At 36.1% G+C, this 17,010-nt stretch overlaps 1 protein-coding gene and 1 pseudogene across 1 annotated transcript in view; both read right to left on the bottom strand.

Moving 5' to 3' along the window:
- Window positions 1-17,010, bottom strand: part of MAGI2 (membrane associated guanylate kinase, WW and PDZ domain containing 2) — a 1,340,884-nt gene that overhangs the window by 1,215,624 nt on the left and 108,250 nt on the right. The window lies entirely within an intron of this gene.
- Window positions 8,122-8,681, bottom strand: LOC114901444 (annotated as a pseudogene).

Raw genomic sequence — 17,010 nt, forward strand, 5'->3', positions numbered from 1 at the left:
AGACTTGCATCAAGGACTGGAAAATTTCCTTCTCCTGACTTCAGTTCTTCAGATGCACTGTTTTTAGATTTTGTCCCAGCATTAAGAGTAGCTTGATAAAACACAGAGTTACTGTTGCTGACTCTGTGTCATGATAAACACTGAGGTCTAACTATGTTAGACCAAGGTGAGTATATTCACCTGTGTGCCCAGGTACAGCTAAACTGATAAATATTGAGATATTTCCATACCAGGTGATAATAGATACTGCCCCGAGCCATCTCAGTCCTTCTCTTGATCTCTCCACAATTCAGTCACCACAAAGTAACATCTGGTACTGCAGGAGGCCTTGGTTGTGCACTTGTGTCAGTCATTAAACAATGTGAATATTCCTGAGACAGACTGTCAAGTGACTCTCTATTAAAGCACACCTGTGTAAGCCCAGGAAGTAGGATTTCTCTTTTAAGGAACTATGGTATCCTTTTGGAAACAGTATTATTGCATTACAATCTCTGCCTCCAGCCATGTTACTCTTGAAATTTCAGAGAGCTTAGTTGAAAATCTTTGTCAGAGAACTTAGTTGAAAATCTTCAACACAGGAGATTTTAAAATGCCAACCACATGATGCTTCCTATCAAAGACCTGTAACTGGGAAACTGTAATGATGACACAGTTTGGCCTCAAGAGTGATTAAATTCTAGTACCCTATCCATCTTTATCAGATTGCTCTTGAAAGTACAATTCAATTATACATGTACAACATGTATAATTACAAATAAATTTCAGGGGCTGTTTTAATAACATTCAAATGTGGTCAGAAATAAGTGGTTTTAAAATAGTAAGAAAAAGTCTATTTTAACATTCACGTTGAAATTTCTCAAGCATAAGTGATTTGTTTCTTGGTTTACATTACTGATCTATGAACTGATGAATCACCTTTGCAGAAGAACAACATAAATATAAATGTACATTGCGAAGGTCATTTTCAATTTTGGGGAAGTTCCCCTCTAATGCATGCACATTATTCTGAAGACCTTACAAAATTAACAACATGAATCACTCTCTTAACCAAATGGAAAGAGCTACAATGATTTTAGCAGAGTTTACTTTTATCAGAGCAGATTTTTTAGGCTGTCCTTTCAAACTACATTTTAATTCTTTGCACCGTGCTTGAGTGAATATCAGTAACCATGGTTTATGCACAGAAAAGAAAAAAAATTCCTGCTGTGGTATCACTGATAGTTTGAATAAAGCCAGAGAATTCTCAAGGTCAAGAAGAAAAAAAATTGGAAAATGTACAGTATAAACATTGAAGCAATGGAAGAAATTATAAAGGGAAGGCAGAAATATGTGATAATATAAAATTGCAAAAACTCTGGTACAACAAACAAAAAAACTTAATGTAAGAAAGAGAGTAAAAAATATAGAAAATAGATAAAAGAAAACCCAAAATATATACTTAGGTAACTGTATTATCTTAAGGATACTACTACATCCTTAATGGACAAAAGATGAGTAAATCTATTTGACAAATTTCAAAACCCAGAATTATATAATATATAAATATATTTCAAATGAAAATTGCACAAAATGCTAATTTAAAATAAGGTAACATTTTTTCAGTTATTAAGTTACAAACAAAGAAAAAAATTAACTGAAATCTACTGAGGATTTTGGTAACTAGGAACATTATTCTCTATTTATTTTCCCTAGTACTTAAAACCTTTATTAGACAAATACCCAAAATCCACTTAGTGCACTGAGTCTTCAAATTTACAAAGATTTCAAGTGATGTTTATATCTTGAAAGATGTGTGAAATTCATTGTGAATTCTATAGAAGTGCAAAAACAAATTGGAGCACGTGAGTCTCTGCTGCATTGGCCCTGCAGGGGGCCAAGTAGCAAGTTTAATATTGTGAGCATGCTCCTATACATGTCCAGGGTTTCACTTCAGATGAAGATAAAGAAAATCACAAAGAGGAGCTACAGTGTAAGTCAACAGTACAGAAAGAGATGCACCCAGATTTAAATGAAGTAATCTGAGGAGCTGGTTCAAGTTTGAGATCAAGATTATCTGTCTTTCTTGATACAATTAAAGGAATGACTTGAATCTGTAAACCTTGACCTATGTTTACCTTGGGTACCTATTACATCACCTCTCAAAAAAGCACAACAGTGAAAATCTGCTGGGCAGAATTGCTCTCTGTTCTCCAAACTGAACACAATATCCACAGAGAAAACTATGTCGGACAATGCTCATTCTCAAAGCATATTCTAATCTCTGGCTAAGGAAGGAATACAGGACTCAGTCCTGCCTACCTGCCATAGGGGTGACTGAATTCTTAATTCTTGTGTGGTGTCTGCCTACTAGTCAGACATCCTGGATATGCTCACTTCAGCATCAATACCATGCTGAGCTATATGCAAGAGAGTGAAGCTAGTGATCAGGAACATCTTTCTACCTATTTTTAGGACAAGTGATGACTGAGCTGCAATGACCAGGAAACTTCCCTTGTGATAGTGTCTACCAGTAGGTTTGACATGTGCTAAATGTTCTCCAATGTTAGTCATTTTACAATAGAAAAAAAGACCCTTCCGGATTCATAATGATTAATTATTCCCCTTGGCAAACTACTGCTGTAGTACCGGAATCTTTCATTTTAGTAAGGATAAGACTGTGGTTCTGACCAGCCAGATCAACAGTAGAGATTCTGACCTAAGTTCAAAAAACTTTTAAAATAAGGGTCTTTAAGCTGGGGACTATAAACCAAGAGGGTCTCTTTGGATGAGCTTCAGGGGCCCCATGCAGTTATAGGCAAAATGTCACATGTGCATTTCCTGGAGAAAGGTCCTATCACTTTAATCAGATTCTCACAAGTGTTTGGGACCCCCAAAATATATTGTATACCATGTTACAATCTGTAATAGATTTTTGCTTCCTTGAGATCAAAGAGCCTGGAGTTCTCCTGCAAACCAAATTAAGTGAAAGGAGAGCCCTGGAGTTGCTCCTTGAGAGATAGGACTTCTCCATCAACCCATGGAGGTACATCCACTTCTTGGTAAGGGACAGTACATCCTTTACTTTTCACGTGAGCACTCAAAGTCAAGCATTCAAAGTCAAGCAAAAGACACTAATTTAACAACCACAAAAGTGTGTATGGGCTATCAAAAGTCTATTTGTACTACTTATTATTTTCTTTAGGTTTATAGACTTCAACTTATCCATGATTCCATGCAGTATACTAAATTTTCTCAAAAGTAAGTACAGAGAAGTGCAGTAATATCTTATGGTTATGTTTTAGCATAAATTATCTTGAGTATCTTTTCAAGAGAAATATTATGTTTACCTCATTATTTTGTTTAAAGGATTACTCAATTTTTAATGCACAATTCTTAAAAATCAGTGTTGTCATTACAAATTGTTCAGCATTTCTAATTTTAGCTATTTAGAAACTGTGTTTTAAAACAATCTTTTTTTACTGTTTTATTGTAAAGATGGTTTATTACCATCTTTAAACTGTTAAGTTATATAACAATACCAAGTTAGAATTCTATTGCTTGATTTTTCAACTTTATACAATATCCTTTGACTCCACACTATTACAGATGAGGTATTCAGTGAATACTGTACCTGTGGTATTCTACATATGGTAGCGGCATGTTTATTTTTGTAAGAAAGTGCCAAAATACTGTCTCCCTTACTCTCCCAATTTTTATTTGTATATTTCTAAATTGTCAAGGCATATACAGTTTATGCTCTGATTTGTCATCTGATCCACATATTTGGTTTAGTCTTATTTCTGTTAATCATATATAGTACTTATCACTAGTCATTTTGCTAAATTTTTCTCTATTATCCCTTGATTGGCTGAAGCTCAGCCTCTGGTAGGTGAACAGTATTTCTAGAGTTGTGCCATATTTAATATTTTTTGTATACTTAATAAAAATCTTGGGTGGACATGAAATCCTTGATTTATACTTTCTTTCCTTAAGTACCCCAGAAGTTTTGGTCCACTGACTTCTAGTGTTCAGTGTCACAGAGGAGAAATCTAAGGACAGTCTGACTTTTTCCCTCTTGTAAGTATTGTGATCATTCTACATGGCTATTTAAAAACTTTATCATTAAAGGCTAATAAATTTACTATGATATGCCTTAAGGACATATGTCTTGGGTACATATCAGAAGAATATGTCTCAGTGTTAACTGATTTGGGTCAATTTTCACTGGTACATGATATGTCCTTTCAACAAATAGGATCAGGTATTCCATCCTTTTCACAACTTTTTTCCTCAAGTTATGTTTTCAAATATTTATCCTGTTCCATTGTTTTTGGTGTTCTCCTTGAGGGACTGCAATTATGCATATATAGGGTCTTCTCTGCCTGGTTTATATACCTATCATTTTCTCCTTAGTCCTTTTCAACCTTCCATTTTTATTTTACTTTTTTGCATCTCCTCACTTATATCCTCAGTACCCTTGCTGTGTTTTCTCCAGTGTCTATTCTCGTGACTGCTCTTTTCAATTCTTTTATATTTCTGTGATGACTTTGATTTGTTCTTCTATTTTACTAAAATCTGCCAATTGACACTCCATTTCCTCCCACTGCCTTGTTTTCTCTTTCTTGAGTTCTTGTATTTATTATTCATGGTCTTTGTTCACAGAAGAACTTTCTTTTTTAAAAAAATTAAAGACAATTTTTAGAGAATTTTTAGTTTTACAATAATATCGAAAGGAAGGTACAGGAATTTCCATATACCCAAAGCTCCCACACATGCATAGGCTCAGGCTCTTCCATTATCAATATCACTTACCAGACTCATACATTTTTTAGCAGGGATGAATCTACACTGACACATCATAATCACCCAAAGTTCATAGTTCACCTCAGAGTTCACTCTTAGTGTTGTACTTTACATATGTTTGGACAAAGGTACAATGACATGTATCTATCATTATAATATTTTACAGAATATTTTCATTGCCTTAAAAATCCTCTTGGACTTCACTGGTGGCACAGTGGTTGAGAGTCCACCTGCCAATGCAGGGGACACGGGTTCGTGCCCCGGTCCGGGAAGATCCCACATGCCACGGAGTGGCTGGGCCCGTAAGCCATGGCCTCTGAGCCTGTGCATCCGGAGCCTGTGCTCCGCAACAGGAGAGGCCACGACAGTGAGAGGCCCGCGTACTGCAAAAAAAAAAAAAAAAAAATCCTCTGCGCTCTGCTTATTCATCCCTCCCTCCATCCTAAGCCCTGGCAACCACTGATCTTCTTATAGTCTGCAAAGTTTTGCTTTTTCCAGAATGTCATGGAGTTGCAATCACACAGTATGTAGTCTTTTCAGATTGGCTTCACTTAATTATATGCATTTAAGCATTTAAGGTTCCTCCATGTATTTTCATGCTTTTATAGCTCATTTTTTAGCAATGAATAATATTTCATTCTCTAGCTTTACCATACTTTATTTAGCCATTCACCTACTGAAGGACATCTTGGTTGTTTCCAAGTTTGGGGAATTATGAATAAACCTTCTATAAACATCCATGTGCAAGTTTTATTGCAAACATGTTTTCAACTCCTTTGGCTAAATATGAAGGACTGAGATTGCTGGATCCAACTGTAAAAGTATGTTTAGTTTTGTGAGAAAAACCAAAAACTGTCTTCCAATGAGGCTACACCATTTTTCATTCCCAGAGCAGTGGATGAGAGTTGCTGTTTTTCCACATCCCCACCAGCATTTGGTGGTAGTGTTCCAGAATTTGACTATTCTAATGGGTATGTAGTGATATCTCATTGTTATTTTAATTTGTATTTCCTGATGACATATGATGTGGAGCATCTTTTCATATGCTTATTTGCCATCTGTATATCTACTTCTGTTAGATTCTGTTAAGGTCTTTGGTCCATTATTAAACCGGGTTGTTTATTTTCTTACTGTTTTGAGGGTTTTGAGGGTTCTCTGTATATTTTGGGTAAGAATCCTTTACAGATGTATCTTATTCATATATTTTCTCCCAGCCTGAGGCTTGTCTTCTAATTCTCTTGATATTGTATTTCATAGAGGAGTTTTAAATTTTAATAAAGTCTGAATTATCCATTATTTCTTTCCTAGATTGTGCTTTGGTGTTGTATCTAAAAAGGCATCGGGCTTCCCTGGTGGCACAGTGGTTGGGAGTCTGCCTGCCGATGCAGGGGACGTGGGTTCGTGCCCCGGTACGGGAAGATCCCACATGCCGCGGAGTGGCTGGGCCCGTGAGCCATGGCCGCTGAGCCTGTGCATCCGGAGACTGTGCTCCGCAATGGGAGAGGCCACAACAATGAGAGGCCTGCATACCGCAAAAAAAAAAAAAATTAAAAAAAATTAAAAATAAAAAGGCATCATCATCCCAAGGTAATTTAGGTTTTCTCCTGTCTTATCTTCTAGGAGTTTTATAGTTTTGTATTTAAATTTAGGTCATTGATCCATTTTGAGTTAATACTTGTGAAGACTGTAAGCTCTACACCCAGATTCATTTTTTTGCATACAGATGTCCAGTTGTTCTATCACCAGCTGTTGAAGAGCTATCTCTCCTACATTGTACTGCCTTTGCTTTATGTCAAAGGTCAGTTGAAAATATTTATGGAGGTCTATTTCTGGGCTCTCTATTCTGTTCCATTTATCTATTTGTCTATTTTTTTTTTTTGCCAATCCCACACTGTCTTGATTACTATAGCTTTATAGTAGATTTTGAAGTTGGGTAATATCAGGCCCTCAACTTTGCTATTCTCCTTCAACACTGTGTTAGAAACCACCATATCAAAATTTTAAATGCGTAATAAAATGTCAGGTCACAACTTTCATATATGTTCTCCATTATTATACTTTATAATAAGTGCTCTTCATCTGTTGACAAATTTGTTGCTCTCTTTTATATTTTTTCCTAGTAATATTTTTGTCTTTTTTTTTTGCTTTTTCCCACACATGAACATTTATTAAACATTTTGAGTATTATAAACAATTTGCTTCTTTTACGTAGTAATTTTTGGCATTTTTCTGTCAGTACTTCATTCTTTCTAACTGCTGCAGATGTTACATTTTATAGACATATTGGTTAGTTATTTCTTATTAATCAACATTTGGGCTGTTTTCAAGTTTGAAAAAAAAAAAAGTTGCAACAAATACTCTTGGGTCCATTTCTTTGCTCAGGATTAATTTCTAGAAGTGGAAGTTCTGGGTCCAAACCCAGAATATTTTGAATTTTAATTGATATTGCTAACTTACACTCTAAAAAGTTGTACCAATTTATAAGGCATATTGGGGGGGATACTTATTGGGGGGGATACTTAATCTAAATCTTTGCTAATGTGATGGGTAAAATGTTTTAATTTTCATTTTTTAATTTTGTGAAGTTTAGTTTCTAACTTACTAATTTTGGTTTCTAGCATATTCATTCTCAATTTATTACCTCTTTGAATTTTTAATTTTAGCCATCATGCTTGATATTAGATTATTCTTTTTTGTAAAGAGCAGCCAATTCTTTTTTTGTCATCGTAACATCCCATGGGATCTCACTGAAGATCAGAAACAAAGTTTTTTAAGGTCTCAGACCACCTCCTTTAACCACCAAAAAGGTAGTCTCATACCTGCCTCTTTACTATCCCTGTGGAATATCCTGGAGTTTTCAACTTATTCATTCCCAGTCTAAGTGAACAAAATTTTTTCCAGAAGTGTGATATATAAGGTAATTCACAGTCCCTCTTTTGACCTAACTTTAATAACTGAATGCTAGCTCTTCTGTTTATAATCCATTTCTGACCTGTGGATCCAACTGCCTAGCTCCTAGCTAGCTCTACAGGCTTTGGTTTCAACTCATGCTACCAGGGGACTCTCCCACTTTGGGCTGTCTTGGTAGATATTCTATCCTAGGCAGGTGCTGGTAACCTATTCTTGACCCTTGATGAGCATTCAGGCAGTTACAGCAAGAAATGCTTCACAAATGGTATCTGACACAGTCTAGTTAAGATTGATGTGGAATAAGAGTACTTTGTTTAGAAATAATTATACACAGATCTAAAGTCAACAAAAGTCTCTACAAGAAAAAATAGATAATTTTTTTTGGGAGGGGAGAAGGAGGCTTGAAATAGATCAGAAAACATTTTCACATTAATTGCTCTTTTCATATACTTCAAATTTGTGCTTAATGCCTTTCTCCTCCTGGACATCAGAAGGAACCCCTGGATATTCTGGGAGGAATTTATATTTTTCCAAATCAATTTCTGGAAAAATTGTGTCACCTTCAAATTCCTGCATGATCCTTGTCACAAATAGACTAAGATGGCCTGGCTTGCTCCTGGCTTCCTTGTAAACAGAACTGCCTCCCACTATCCAAACCATGTCCACTTTGTTAATTCTGGTTGCTCAGTGAGTTTTAAGGCATCATCCAGACTTTTGGCAAGAAAACGCACTCCCTGTGGAGGTTCCTTGAGTTCTCTACTGAGAACTATATTAATTCTGTTCTTTAAAGGTCGATTCTTCTCTGGAAAGGAGAACCAGGTTTTCCTACCCATAATCACCAAATTCTGTTTACCTTCTACTGAAGAGGTTGTGGTCATTCTTTGGAAATACCTGTATTCATTCCTGAGCGGGGGCCAGGGCAGGTCCCCATTCTTGCCGATGCCCATGTTCTGGGACACAGCGATGATGCAGTTTAGCGAACGAACCATGACAGCGGCAGAAAACACTTCCGAGCTAGCACATAACACCGACATGGGGATTACCCGCCAGCTTGGTGCGAAATTTTTTTTCCCTAGTAATATTTGTGTACCAATCGTCTGCCAGTTCCTTTTTTATTATTTAGCTATTGAAAGGATTAAATTTTCCTAGACAAGGCTTTGTGTGCCTAATTTCCTATTAAGTGTGTGTATGATGGGGGGAGGTAGAGAAGTGTTTGTGTTTGTGTGTGTGTGTGTAAATGTCCAGAACTGCTTTCCAGGCATTACAACTCAGTATCTTTATTCATTTACCTTAAATTCTGATCCAAGCCTGAATCCCTGGGATGGCTATTTACCTAAGGTATTTTGTACATTAAGGGAGCTCTTGCATAGCGTCATCCTTGGGAAATCAAAACCTACTGAACCAGTATTAACTCAAATCTATTATAAATACTATTTACCAGACATATCCAGTGAACTTGACAATTTGCCTGCATCTGACAACACAGGACTCTAGTGGAAAGATCCTTAAGTCTAGGGTTACATGAAAGTAAATTTGGGTACACAGCACTTACATTGTAAGCACTGAGCCAAGAAATGCCTAAAATAATATAGAGCAAGAGACGAGACATTAATAAATGTCAGTTTCCTTCATTCTGTACATTGACTTTGGTAGAAATAATGAAACATGAATGTTAAAAAAAAAAAAAGCCTGTAACTTTTAAGCAAGATGTGAGATCTCTTGAACTGAGTATTTGTTGGACAAGATAATGGAAGAATACAAGTGAAGAAGTATTTAATTCCTACATTGGCCTTCAGAAGCTGGTATAAGCAGCCCATCATCAACAAAAAGAAAAGGAAGTGAGCATATTCCTGTTTATGGAAATACCCCTACCTTGGAAAGGCGATGAGTCATTAAAATCATCACTCCTGGCTAAGGATACTGTGGTGGCCAGAAGAGGCTAGTTCATGAGGACCAGGATGGGGAACTCCCTTATATGATGGTACGATTAAACCTGGACTGGTTAAGGCCCAAAACTGAATTTCTAGCAGGTTATAGTTCTAATGGATTACACTGTTCAGTTGAATTTTCAACAGCTAGAACTGATGTGAACTTCCAAGGGCTGCCTTAACTTCTTCCCCAATATACAGGCAAGGTGCTGGGAACCCTGAATTATCCTGCTGCAGAAAAGAGAACTCGATAACTTCTTACATCCAAACACTTGCTATCCTGGTGCTGGGGACCATAGTTCTGCTCCTCAGGTCCAGGCCCTCTTGCTTCTATTACCTAATTAGTGAAGCCACCCTTTCTGGATATGTCCTCTGCCTTTCTGATACATTCCTACTGCAATAGAGACTGATTCCCAGTGGGAACTCCACACAGAGGGCATACCTAACTAAGAGGTTCTTCCCTCTCCTAATCTCACATGGCTTACTCATCTCATAATGACATATTTAAGGAAGTTGCAAGGCAATCTGATTGATACATTAATGAGCCAGAAATTTTAATTCTTCCAACTTCAAAAGTTACATCAGCAGAAAGCAAAGGTCCTGGGCCTTGTTTTCTGTTCTATGCAAGAAAACCCCTCCTGTGTTAAGATGCAGTATTATGCTCTCAGCACTACTAGAGCCTCCATAAAAGAAATGTCCATTGAAACGAAGTATATCTATTACAAAATTGTAGATAAAGATGTGATTTATTCTGTGCCCTAATATCCCTTATAAAAGAAAATAGATTTTCTCTCTCAGTCAATACAAGGACAGTTTTCTTCCATAGATTTACCTACGTGCTTTTTTTCTATCACACATTTAAAAGGATAGAGCCCAAGATAGTTCTTTTTGGTCTAAGTTTCCAGGGAATCTAGAGTCATATTCAGTGCTCATCTACTTGTGGTAATTAAGTCAACTCAGGTACCAAGTATCACGTACTGTTTTGCTAATCTTGGGTTTCTTGTTTTACTTTCCCTTCAATTTCAAAACACTAGTCTCTTTACTAAGGATCATGAAGAAACACTTTGAATATTATGATATGATAGGACACTAACAAATCTATTGTTGTACTCCACAGACATCTTGCTTCTAAGAACTCTTAAGAAGGAGGGAGGAGGCATTTTTACTTTCTTATTCCTGATTTTTGCCAGCCTGATATTCCATCCCTAAAAAATAGCACTGGCCTTCAAACTGCCTAATTATTCTTCTTTTTAATTGTGAAGTTAATGTGTACTGTTAAAATCTGATTAAAGTGAAAAAGTCCACTTCCCCTCATTTCCCCAACCCTGCTCTCTGTGGCTAATGACTGTTAGTAATTCCTTACATATCATCACAGAAATTACCTCCAAATTACCTTTTAATTGTTTTTTACTTTCAATAGGCCACTTCAAGACTATTTTCAATATAGCCAGAATTATAAAATCAAACAAATAATTGAGGATCACTAAACTGTCAGTCAGCATTGACAGAAAAAAAGAACTAAATCAGCAATACAAGGCTCATCAATCTATGTATCTGTATAAAAGCTTCCAGTGTCCAATTAGCTTTATATAGAGATTTCAATGTGAATGATATAATATATAAACTATTAAATTATAGAATTTTAGATCTGACAGTAACTTTAGAACTAAATTGGCATTATTTCCTTGTTTTATAGATAAGGTAACTAAAGCTATGAGGACTAAATGAACTAGTTCAACAGGATGGACCCAAACCCCTTGACTCCCAACTCTACATGAGATAATGTGGAACTCTGTGAACTAGGATTTTTGCAACTAACTGTAGGTGCACAACAAATCAAGGGAAACAATAAAACAGCCACTGTGTACCTCACTGGTAAGAAAATGCACAATAAATCAGTCCTAACTGTGTCAATAATGTTTGATAACCTATATTACTCTATGAATAACAAAATAGAATATAGTTGCTCCCAAGATGTTTACAAGCCAGGTGGGGAGGTAAGACATATAAGACATAAATATGTAAAGGAAAAAAAACAATACAAACAAAAATTAGTTCAAAATGACTCACAGATCATGCGTGCTACAGGAATGAGAGGCAGACACCTCATGTGCATAGTGACTGTGTCGTGAAGGATGTGCAACTTCAGCCAGGCTTACAGGATGAGTAAAAGAAAGAGCTTTCAAAAATAGTCATAATAAACAAAGGTGCAGAAATTTTAAAATGTTTTAGTTTGCTCGGAAAATGATGAGAAGTTGAGTTTGGCTGGAACACTGGATTTGTACGTGTGAAAACTGAGAGGAGTAAGATGACAGGTATGCTTTGGTGGGTGGAAGACTCTAAAGGGAATATTTGAGAGCTTGGACTTTACTATGCAGTTAGCAGGGAGCCACCAAAATTTATTGAGGAGAGGGTAATATAAAAGTGATATTTTTCCCAGGTGACTCAGGGAAAGAGTATGCTAGAGAACTGAGGCTGAGGTAAGGGTTGATGTTAGGGCAGCCAGCGAGGAGATGATTCCCAATGGGAGACCTTGGGTACATACAGAAAACATCCCTCTTCTGATAAAAGTTGCCTCTGAATCTTTAATTTCTCTGTTTCACTATATGAGATAGAAGATCTCAAATGAGTAGATGATCTACAGGATGACTCTCAACAATGTCCACATCCATTTTTTACTTACATATTGTTATGGACTGAATTATGTTACAAGGTGAATCCACATGTAGAAGTCTTAAATTCCAGTACCTCAGAAAGTGATCTTATTTGGAAATAGGGTCATTACGCATGTAATTAGTTAAGATTAGGTTATACTGAGTAGGATGTGCCCTAATCCAATATGACTGGTATCCTTATTAAAAGAGGAAATGTAGACACCAATGACACATACACAGGGAAAATGCCATGTGAAGATGAAGATAGAGATCAAGGTGATGCTACTATAAGCTAATAATGCCAAAGATTGCCATCAAATCATCAGAAAGTAAATAAGAGGCATGGTGGAGATTTTCACTCACAGCCCTCAGAAGGAACCAACTCTACCAACACGTTGATCTTAGACTTTCAGCCTCTAGAACTGTGAGACAATAAATTTATGTTGTTCTTAAACCACTAAGTTTGTGGTACTTTGTGGTACCTTGTTACAGCAGTCCTAGAAAATTCATACATGTATCCACATTAGAAGAAAAGAGTCCAAATCTTGGAGCCTGGATTTTGATATTCTCTTGAGGCATAAAAAAATGCTACTGGGCTTCCCTGGTGGCGCAGTGGTTGAGAGTCCGCCTGCCGATGCAGGGAACACGGGTTCGTGCCCCGGTCCGGGAGGATCCCACATGCCGCAGAGCGGCTGGGCCCGTGAGCCATGGCTGCTGAGCCTGCGCGTCCGGAGCCTGTGCTCTGCAACGGGAGAGGCCACAGCAGTGAGAGGCGCGCGTACCGCAAAAAAAAAAAAAAAAAAAAAAGCTACTAACTGAATTTGCTAAGTTTAAGAATTGATAAATTTCCATAATGCTTCATTCCTGGATATATTCTAAAAAACCTAAGAATTATGAAAAATAAGGAGTCTTCTTTAAAAATAAACCTTTGAGGTTCAATCACTACTTGGTTCTGAAGATTTCACATGCCAGTAACAGCTTTTTTATATGCGGTCATAATGAGCATCTTAAATATGCCAGAGTTCAAGATTTTCATTCAATTTGGATCAGTTACTTCCCAGCCAAGGAGATTATTCTTACCCATTACTTCCAAGGTTGCACAGGAAATTGCCAAACGTGAAGAGGTGTTGAAAAATATAAGAATATTACTAAATAACTTGGCAATGATTTTCATTATTAGTGTGCTCCTGGTAAACCATTTCTACATTTTTCTCTTTTTAAAATTATTCTTACATTTAATTAGTCAAATTCAAAGGAAGAATACACAATTCCTCAGTTGGACGAGATGAACAAAAGAGTCCATCCTCCCGGAGAGAACAGTAATACTAACCACTGTGATTTTTCTGAAGGTGCCATTCTGTCCTAATTAGCAAGTAAGAACCATCATTTTATTTTCATTTCCTATGGTCTTTCCCACAAAGCACTTCCTACTTATATTTCTATTCTCATTAGGAAGTCACTTATTAATACAAGTAGTTTTACTTCTCCTCAATTGTCCTTGTAAATACTCATAATTTCTTATGAACATTTCACCTCTCAGAAAAATCAGCGTACTTTTGAGGTTTCATTTTCAGAGTACACAATCTGAGGTGTATTTTGAGAGTATACAATTTCAGATGATAACACTTTACCACGAGTTCTTTTTTTTCCCCTTCTCTATTAAGACCTGTGGTGAGAGAAATCTTCCTAAGCAGCTCTTTGATTCTGCTTTCCCCTGCTCAGTACTGCCTGCCCTATAAAGCATCAACCCTTTTCTAGGTACTCAAGACCCTCTGAAATCCTCTAAGCAAAATCTATGCTTCTAGTTTTCTATTCAACTTATGGTTTGCTAAGCACTATACACTCCTGGGCTTTTGCTCCTCCCCTAGTTTACTACTGTTGGAGTACTTCCCATTCCTAAGGCCAAGCCCATGTCAAACCTTTCCTCATACCCTACCTGGTCTCCCTAAGCAGACATGATCTCTCCTTCTGCTTTTGTAGAGCTATTGGTTCACACAAATACACACTGGCTTGAGAACACTGTGTGTGAGTGAGTTTTCCAACACTTCCTTGAGGGCAAGGGATATTTCCTATATAGTTATTTCTCACTGTATCCACAACTATGAAAGTAACACAAATACACTGTTATAAAAGATCTTATGTGAGCCTAGAGACTAGAACTCTTTAACTTCCTGAGTCATTGGTTCTCAGATTCCCTGTAAGTAGTCTCATTTCTTTATCTGTGGCCATGATCCCATCAATTCTTGACCCCAATAATCTTCATTTTTCCTATGTTAAGTTGAAAGCTTCTTATTCTTTATTATTTTCTTTTAGCCCTAACGTAGCTTAAATAATGTTTTATTTTACAAAGAATCTGTTCCATAAATATATGCTCTTTGACATAATAAGTGAGTGTCCTTCTATCATATAAACATCTTATAGAAAAAAAAAAAGCACACTAAAACAAACAAAACTTCATCTGACCTTGCTGTCAAATCTACTATCGTATTTAATTATTTATAATTTATCAAATTATTTGATATGTAATAAGCACTAAAAGTTTTCATTTCCCCCTACTCAATCCTGCCTTAATTACCCTAGCCTCGACCCCTCTTTTTCCATAACCCAGTGACTCTTTCCATGTTATCTTTGTTCTTCACTTCTGCTACACTGGGGATCATCCTCATCCCTTACCTTAAGGACTTAGTCTCCACAGCTTAATTGACACTGAGTAATTAACTTCTCCTCTTAGCTTTTCAACAAGGCCTACACAGCGCATGGATTATCTCATCCCTCAGAGCTCTGGTCTTCCTTTCTGGTCTCTTCTACTTTATATCTCTTCCTTGAACCCCATTCCTGCATTTCCAACTGACCGAACTTCCCTTGAAAGACCTGACTTTCCCATTAATTTTAACACACCTAATACTGAAAGGATTCCTTAGACTTACACCCTATTTATCCCTTCAGTAGACTTCAACTGAAAAGTCTGAGAAACATGAAAACTAAAATCATGGATAAAATATGAGTACAGTTTTTATTTGGGAATATTTCATGTATATCTTTGTATGTGTGGACATATACTTAGTGCCATATTATTTAGGAGTTTCAATACCAATCAGCATCACTATATACATCATTCCCTGATGACAATAAATTAGCCTTAGATTATCAGGGAAAATTTGAACTGTAAAATCTGATTTAAAAGTGTGCTAGTTGGCACAATCTTTTACTCTACTATAAAAATGTAAGGCCAAGAATATTAAGATGGTATACTTGATAAAAAATAAATAGGCAAATGAAATACAATCTTAGTAATGATATAAATGAGCATTTTCACAATTTGTGAACATTGCCTAATTAACACATTGCTTGCATTTTCTGGAGATGTTTTATTTGTTTGTCCCAAAGCAAAATGCTATCATTTAAGTAATCCTGTACAAGCTCTGTCTGAATGTATTACAGCTCTTGTAGTTTAATTATACAAATAAAAGAATACAATGGCTTTTGAAGTGAAAATTAACTATACTTCTGATACCATTTAATGTAATTAGAGTATGGTAATAAGGGGAGACCATTTAATTAGTACGTATGCTCTGACATTGCCTCAACTCTTGTATTTACTAGCCGAACTGTTTGATGCTATTAGATAACTTCAGGTTGTATTTATAACTACCCAACATGCTAGACCAAAAAATACAACTAGTCTTTGTAATGTCCTTGATGGTCAAAGCTATGTCTTATAAATTTTAGTATCTCCAGCAACTAGCATATTGCCTTAGATACAATAGTAAGTGCTCAGTAATTTGTGTGCTGAATATTAATTTGAAAGGAAGTCCAGAAACTATTTTCATTTAAATTTATACAAAGCAAAAAGATCAGTTTTCTGATTTTTTTCTCCCATCAGAAAAAAATAACTTTTCAGAGAAAGTGTAGCATTCATCATTTACAGCCACTTTTGATTTTTATATTTATGTAGTTCATGACTTTTTTCCAGAAGAAGGAAAATATTTCTAATCCATTGTGAAAACAGTTTTATCACTTTTGAAACTTTAACAACATAAAACATATGTGCATTAATCTTTGTGCTCTTTTCTCTTTTAGACAAAATGTGCAATGCAGAGGAAGTCAACCAATTTAAGTCAACATGAGAGAGTAACAACTCTGCTCCACTTCATTAATTTTGATAAATATTCAGGAAGTCTTAAATTCTTTAGCTTAAAAAAAAGACAACTCTCACATTTAAGTAAAATAATTTTTACCATTACTTTTCATTCACCATTCCCGTGTAATATTTTATTTGTACATAAAACATGCTATCCTTAAATTTTATGAACTTATAAAATGTAGCAGTATATTAATAATTTGTTGATCCATTCCATTTATCGATATTCATAAAAATTTATGAATATGCTTTAAAGTCAATAATACTGAGTTTTTAATCCCAACTGTATTGTTTAACTGCTCTGTGACCTTGGACTAGGTACTTACACTCAGAGTCTGCTTTCTCATCTGTGAAATGAGACTACTCACCTACCTCACAGGTCTGTTGTTTAAGGGTTAAGACGAAAGATGCATAGTCTAGCACAGCTCCTGGCACACAACAGGCATGCAATCAATTTTGTTTCCTTCTCTCATGTTTAGGCTATAGAAACTGATGCTAAGATCTAGAATTTGAAATTAAGACTGTATAGTAGGCATTTTGAGGATTCGCACTCCTAGTAGCTCAAATGAAACAAAACCAGTGCATAAATATGGGA

This window comes from Monodon monoceros, unplaced genomic scaffold (genome assembly GCF_005190385.1).
Source record: "Monodon monoceros isolate NGI ecotype Baffin Bay Population unplaced genomic scaffold, NGI_Narwhal_1 Super_Scaffold_2, whole genome shotgun sequence".
NCBI lineage: Eukaryota > Metazoa > Chordata > Mammalia > Artiodactyla > Monodontidae > Monodon > Monodon monoceros.